Below are 8065 nucleotides of genomic sequence, written 5' to 3'. Positions count from 1 at the left end.
AGTCTTTATTGAAAATTGAGTATGTGTTGGGCATGGTGCTTATGCTCACTTTGCCTTCACAACATGGTGACATTGATATTATTATCAATGTTAGCCCAGTTTACAGATGAGCAATAGAAAGCCCAGTAAGATTTAGTAACTGACCCACTGTCAGCTGCCTTAGGATGGAACTGGAAATCAGGCCTGATCTGCCTGATTCACTGAAAGCTATCCATGCCTACTGCCTCTCACAGCTTTCTTGATAAGCCCATCTAACAGTTTCTCTCTCTTATCTCCCATATCGACAGGATAGCTCAGTGCAAAAGAACATCCAGTCATGTCTAGTATCTTTCTACATTTTCTGATCATCCTCAAGGTGCACAGGGGCCTCCAGACCAAATGGAGGCCAAAATCATCAGGGAACACAACTGAAACACAGAAAAGCAAGCTGCCAATAGCTACCCCCACCCACACTCTTGCAACAGAGGGAGAGATGGACAGGTTAAAGAAAGCATATCTTTGAATTAATTTCAGCAAATGTAAAATACTCAGTAGGCAACCCCCTGCCCTATACACACCACAAGCCTCTGACCTTTACTTCAGTGGGGCTCCATTGCACTCCAGTTTATCGGGACAAGTATTTTGTTTCATAAACTCAATAGATTGTATGTACCTTATCTGATTGTCTCTGCACTCCAGCATTTAGCAGTGTCTGAGTGTGTGCTGAATGGCTCAGCTCCATTTCCACCTTTCTGAGATGCCTTCCCTTACACCAAACTGCATACTATTTCTCATGTTCAAGCAGTAGTAACAAAACCCTCCTCTGCATTTCCAAAGCACCACATTTGTATCACCAGAAAACCCTGGTAATCTCTCCAACTACAGAGCCCTGGTAATCTCTCCAACTTTACCTTCTTTACTGTACCCTTGCTTTTCGTTTTTTAAATTTTAAATTAATGATTTATATTTGTTTAAATGTATGGGGCACAAAATGGTGTGATTTATGCATATGATGTGGAATAATTAAAGCTAGTGAACGTGAACATACCCATCACTTCAAATACTTAACATTTTTTGTGGTAAGAACATTTGAAATTTACTCTCTTAGCAATTTTGAAATGTACAATACTCTTATTAACTATATTCACTACACTGTCCAATAGAACTCCCTCCCTTCTCTTTACATATATATACTTATATACATAAATATTAATATATGTGCATCTATTCCTCCTGTTTGAGATTTTGTATGTTTTGACCATCAACTACTCATTCTCACTACCCCCTAGCCTCTGTAATCACCATTCTACTCTTTGCTTCTAGGGGTTTCATTGTTTTAGATTCCACACACAAGTAGATCATATAGTATTAATCTTTCTGTGCCTGTCTTATTTCACTTAGCATGATGTTCCCCAGTTCCATTTATGTTGTCGAAAATGACAGACTTTCCTTCTCTTTTGAGGCTGAATAATCTTCCATTGTATAAATATACCGTGTTTTCTTTATCCATTCATTCATTAGTGGACACTTTGATTCTTATCTTGGCTATTGTGAATAGTGCTGCAATGAACATGGGAATGCAAATACCTCTTCAATATACTGATTTTATATCTTTTGAATAAATACCCAGAAGTGAGGCTGCTGGATCATATGGTAGCTCGATTTTTAATTTTTTGAGAAACCTCCATACTTTTTTCCATAATGGCTGTACTAATTTACATTCCCGCCAACAATGTAAAGGGTTCCTTTTCCTCCACATTCTCACCAACATTTGTTATCTTTCACCTGTTGAGGCCATTGTGCACTGTGGTTTTGATTTGCATTCCCCTCCCTGCTTTTCCTGCTCCAGCCACATTGGCCTTCCATTCGCTTCTCAGTCATGCAGATTGCCACCTCAGGGCTTTGCACTCTGCGAACTCACCCCCTCATTTCCCTCTTAAAAACCACCTCCTCAGAAAGGCTGTCCCCAAACACCCTATCCACCTAGTGCCAACTCCCACCATCACTCTCTAGACCCCTACCCTTTTTAGAGCACTGGCCCTCCCTACTTGATATTTCTTTTGTATTTGTCCTTCACTTACAGTGAAGGGAAAGCTCCTTGAGAACAGGGACTTCATCAATTCTCTTTCAGAACAGTAATAAGAGGGTAGTAAGAGTAATAAGTAGTGTGTTCTCTTAAAACATCATAAGCACTTAACGCATATCTATTGAATGAATGAGTGAATTTCCTAAGGGACTCTGAGAGCTCAAGAGCCAGGATGATGTCTCACCCATCCTTCAATGGCTAGCATCTAATATGAGTGCCTAGGATAAGACAGGAGCTTATTGATTTATTTATGCTGCAAATTAGAGATGTGTGCAGAGAATTAACTGACCTTTACTATGTGATGGGTGCTCTGCTATGTACCTTCAGGATAATGCCTTATTGTATCCTCATAACTTTACAAAGTAGATGCTATTGCCCCCACTAAAGAAGGAAGGAGACTCAGTGCCACAAATCTGGTGCAACTTGTCCAAGGGCACACAGATAGTTGGGGACATGCGTGTGATATGAAGCCAGTTTTCACATCAATGCCTATGATTCTTCCAGCTTGTTCCCTCTCCACAGAGCCTAGCTACATTTTAAAAATTGGATATTTGACCCACACAAAGTCCTCTAAGGAATGAAGTAAATCAAAGTAGAAAATATAGAAAATTTCTTTTCTAAGTAATCTATTTTACTTTCCCTGATTTTAAAATTTATTTTTCCCCAAGGTAAATCATATTTTCAGGTTCCTTTCAAGAGAAAGTAGGATGGAAGTGATTATGATGATAAACATGACAGTCAATGAAACCAACTGTGAATATAAAATGCTGTATCAAGCACAGCAATGGTGAGGCTAATGTCGTTATTGCTTTCAAATGGGCCACATCTTTCTCAGAAAAATTAATTAATTTGCTCTCACAGCTCTTTTAACTTAAACTTAAGCAGTTGTAAATTTATCTCTTTTTTTTTTTAATGGAAGAATTTGCAAATATACTCCATTCCTGAGGTCTCAAGGAAAGACTTCCATTTCTTAGAAGTGTGCCTTTGGGGATGTGCCCTTCTGGGTGAAACACCAAGAACCAGACAGAGCTCATCTTCAAACTGTCTTTCACGAAGGCCTATTTGGAGAGTCGTGGATATTTTGCAAGAAGAGTGAAGCCTGGACTAATTTATAAAATTACTGATTTTTAAATATTTTGCATTTTAGTAAGTCTGAAGTCAGTGCCATTGCCAGATGACGTCATCAGCCTGGTGGTTGTGGTCCACACACTCCCAGTCAACTAAGGACACATTAGGAATCAACCATTGTGAAAACAGATACCCAGAGGCAGAGGTTTGTGCTCCTTTGGCTCAATAATCACTGCCCCCATTGCAGTGTGGGGGTCCTGTCAATTAAAACCCAAAAAAATAAAATAAGACTAAAACTTATTTAAGAGCTAAGTTGTTTCAGCTTTAAATACAACCTGTGTGCCATTGACTTCTCATCGTACATCTCCATCTAGACCCTCTCACATGGACTCTGCAACCCACCCATCTGCAGCAGCTAGCATCTCCATCTGGAGGGCTTAGAGGCACCTCAGACATACCATGTTCCTGAGCCCCTTAGCTGGCGCTCGCCTGTGTACACCCACACAAGCCCCTGCTGCAATCAGCCCTATCTCAGCAATGTCAACTCTATTCTTCTAGTGGCTCAGGCCAAAAATCCTGAAGTCATTCTTGATTCTTCCTTTCTCTCACATTGCACAAAAGACTTTCAAAGATTCTCTCAGATTTACCTGAAAATACACCCAGAATTCAACCCATTCTCACCACCTTCTCTGCTGCCCTGCTGGTCCAAGCCACCATCATTTTCCCCTTGCACTCTTAAAATTGTCCCTAACTGGTGCCCCTGTCTCTGCCCTTGTGCTGCTATATAGTCTGCAAAGTACTTAAAAAAAATAAATGGAAGTTCAATCATGATTATACTGTTTCACTGCTCAAGACTCTCCTGAGAAGGTAAGTCAAGGGCTGGTATTACTTTCCTAAGGTCTCTGTACCAAATTACCACAACCTTAGAGAGTTAAACAACAGAAATTTACTCTCTCATAGTTCTAGATGTGAGAAGTCTGGATTCAAGGTGTGCATAGGCCCACACTCCCTCTGAGAGCTCTCAGAGAAAGTATGTTCCTTGTCATTTCCAGCTCCTAGCATTGGATGGCACTCCTTGGCTTGTGGCCACATCTCTCTCTGTTCTGTCTTCTGACTGCCTGCTCTTTTTTGTGTCTGACTTATAACTATACATGTGATTACCTTAGGGCCACCTAGATAATCTAGAACAAGCTCTACATCCGAAGATGCTAAACTTAATCATATTTTTGCCATGTAAGAAAACATTCACAGGTTCTTGGGATTTAGACACAAACATATTTTTGGGCAGCCATCATTCAACCCATTATAGGGCCTTATGTAGTCTATCCCCTTCACCTCTCTGGCCTCATCTCCTGCTCCTGTTATCCTTGTTCTCTCCTCTCCACACTCACTGGCCTTCTTGCTGTGCTTTATGTAGACGAAGCTCATTCTTCCCAAAGGGCCTTTGCAATGTTGGGTCTTGATTTGAGACCACATGGCCCCATAGGCTTAGGGCTCCATTTGGTCCTGTGTGTCTCTACTTCAAGCAGGATTTATCCATTAGCCTAGAAGAGAAGCTGACTGCATTGCTAGTACATCTGCCTCAAGAGAATATGTCCTGCAAAGTATTTCTGGGTATCTAGGACTTCACCAAACTTACAAGAAAAGGCTTGGATGAATGTCTTTTTTTGCTATGAGTGGCATAATTCCTCTGAGGCTTGCTTTTTCCATTGTAACGTACCTCCCAAGGGACATAGTTTGTGTGAGGGATCATAGGCTTCTCATTTATCTCTAATCCTCAGACTTTTACTCAAACCATTCTGGCAATTATGATAGGCCAACAGGGGCCCTGGTAGTATGGAAGACATAGGGGTTTCCTGGGAGTTGACACTAGTGAAACATAAGCAAAACCCCAAATCTGTTTTGAGTACCCTTCTCGTCTCACTCAACACTCACTCTTTAATGTATCTACTCCCAGAGATTCACTGATCATTTATTTGTGGATTTTCCCAAATTAATGATTCAGGTCTTCCCTGGAACACCAGATTTACTTTCCTGCCTGCATGGTAGCCATTTCCACATGGAGCCATTAATTCATTAATTTAGCCATTTATCAGACATCTATTGGATAGTAAGTACTCCAAATAAAAAAATGCATGAGAAGTCTTGGTGTTTTCATGGAGTTTATGGTTGTATGAGGGATGTCATGCAGGGAGTTAAAATCAATACGTCCAATATAGAACCACAGTTTCTGTCCCCAGACCTATTCCTTGTTTTTCAATTAAAGACATCACCATTTCACCATCTTCTAAAATTTACAACTCCAAAGTCAAAACTGTTTCCTCTCTCTCTATCATCCCTACAATTCTTTTTTACCTTTCTGCACTTGACATGGTTCAGTCACCATTTTCTAGGGAAGAGCATAACAATATAATTGCAATAAAGTTTTGTTAGGTTGAAATGAATTTTATTACAATCCCTAAACCTCCATTCTTAACACCCTAATATTTTATTGGTATCTTTTATAAGATCCCCTTTAACACAGAATGTTATCTACAAGGAACTGTACTTTGCACTTTATTAACATTTGCCTTATATTGTTGAAATATTTCTCTTAATCAAGCTTCCTCTTTTCTGATGAAGTTTCTAAGACTTCAGAAAGTCTGAAAATCCCATTGTCCGAAGACCAAAACAAGCCAACTGACATGGTCTGGTTTTTTAAGGCCATATCTGAGGTACAGAAAGAAACATCTTTGCTGCTGAGAAAGATGCTGATGGTGCTATTCAGAAAAAGACTCTAAGGATTCCAGTTTTAAACAAATTCTAATAACAAAACACCAGCCAAAAGAGAAAGTCGATCTCCTGACATAAATAGTGCCAGCAATACCACCTTCCTGCCTTCTGCTGACGCTCAATGACGCATCTTCCACCCCACTTGTGGGAGAGCCAATCAGTTCCCTTTGAATGAAATCTTTATTCAAGTGTTTAAACACTCCGGGGGAAGAGCGGGAGGGGACAAGAAAAGTATTTCAGAAACAAATGGGGATCCAAACGCCAAGTTTCTAAGTTTCTGTTCTTGTTACTGTTCAGGTTTTGGCCCTATGAAGACGTTCTCAATTCCATGTTTTTCGTCAAGCTGGTTTGTTTGGCAAAATCCAATGATAAATACAAAACTCTGAGGTCAGTCTCACCTTACACAGAAAGCTAGAGCTGAGAAGCTCAGCTTTCTGTGGTGGAGAAACTTTGGATGCCACTGATCTTCTGTTGACAACGGGAGGCAAAGATATGGGCCAGATAATATTTTCTTTACAAATGTATGAATCTAGGACTTTCCCCATTAAAAATCCAACACACAAGTAAACCTTTGTTAATGGTTCCGTTCAGTGCCAGTGGCTAGGTAGGTGGAGAAGGCAGAGTGAATGTTAGGATAGAATGAACACGTGCAATCCATGCATACCCCGAAATCTGTTCTCTAATTATTAATAAGCAACAAAACAGCCTCTTGCCCCTGTTCCTCTCACTCTCAGCTACTCGTAGGTCGTCACGCTCCCAAAAGGTCAAGACTTTGAGGGGAAAAGGGAAGGAGCAGGGGCTTTTTCATTCATCAGACTAGCTGATTGGTCTGGAACAGTTGATACCGACTTCTTGGGACCCTGACCCACATTCCTAGCATTGCCCTCCAGGTCACATTTCCTTGTGGTTGCTCTTCTCCAAATTGGTAAAATAACTGCCTTTTCTATTCCATCCATCGTCACTTCATGTAGAAACAAAGAAGTCTAAACGTAAAGAGGAGCCTGTTTCAGTACTGGGCATATGAAGGTCAGGGTTTAGTTGCATGTTACAACCTGTTAAACCATAATAAGCAACACGTCAAGTGCTTACTAAGTGCCATGCACTGCTGTGCTCACTTATCTACCTCATCACAATAATCTTAGGAAATAGGCCAGGTGCAGTGGCTCATGCCTGTAATCCCAGCACTTTGGGAGGCCAAGGTAGGAGAATCACTTGAGGTAGAGAGCTCGAGACCAGACTGGCGAGCATGGTGAAACACCGTCTCTACTAAAAATTCAAAAATTAGATGGGCATGGTGGCAGGTGCCTGTGGTCCCAGCTATTCAGGAGGCTGAGGCAGGAGAATTACTTGAACCCAGGAGGTGGAGGTTGCAGTGAGCCGACATCGCACCACTGCACTCCAGGCTGGGCGACAGAGCAAGACTCTATCTCAATAATAATAATAATAATCTTAGGAAATAAGTAATATTATCATCATCCTCATTTTTATAGATGAAAGAACAGAGGCACAGAGAATTAAGCAACCAGTCTAAGGTCACACAGCTTGTAAACAGCAGAGCTGGGATTTGAACCCAGACAGCATGAAGTCAGAGTCCCTTAACTACCCCCCAACCCCAGACTCAGATGGTTCTCTAAGTAAAGGTATGAGACTAACAGCCAAGTGGCCTAGGGAACATGCCTACCTCCATTCCCATGGTTAGAGGGCAGCAAGTGAAGGCTGCTTGCAAGAGCGGAGAGAACCACATACAGAGAGAACAGCAGCTGCATTGGCACCTTGGACCAGGTCCTACCAAGAATACAGGTCTCACTGCACTGATCCAGCCACAGGGTCCCTAGCTGCCAGCATGCCTGCCTACCAACCAATCAGAGAGGCCTAAAAAGTGCGTTAACATGGCATTGGCATGGATGGGTGCTCACTCTGATGAAAGAGAAGGAAAATGCATAGTATCCTCAAACTTGGATGAAATTGAGGCACAAATCTTGGACATAATATGGGTGTATCCATCCAGTGACCCACCAAAGGTATTTGGCTTGAATCCAGTTTGAGGACTAGAAAATTACCAGCCTGATAATCATAACACAGCCAAAAAAGGCCTATTAGATGCTGTATTAGTCAGGTCAGGCTGCTATAACAGAATACCACATGCTGGGCTGCTTAAAC

The sequence above is a fragment of the Callithrix jacchus genome, chromosome 16 (genome assembly GCF_049354715.1).
Source record: "Callithrix jacchus isolate 240 chromosome 16, calJac240_pri, whole genome shotgun sequence".
Classification (NCBI taxonomy): Eukaryota; Metazoa; Chordata; class Mammalia; order Primates; family Cebidae; genus Callithrix; species Callithrix jacchus.
This window is presented reverse-complemented; position numbering follows the sequence as displayed.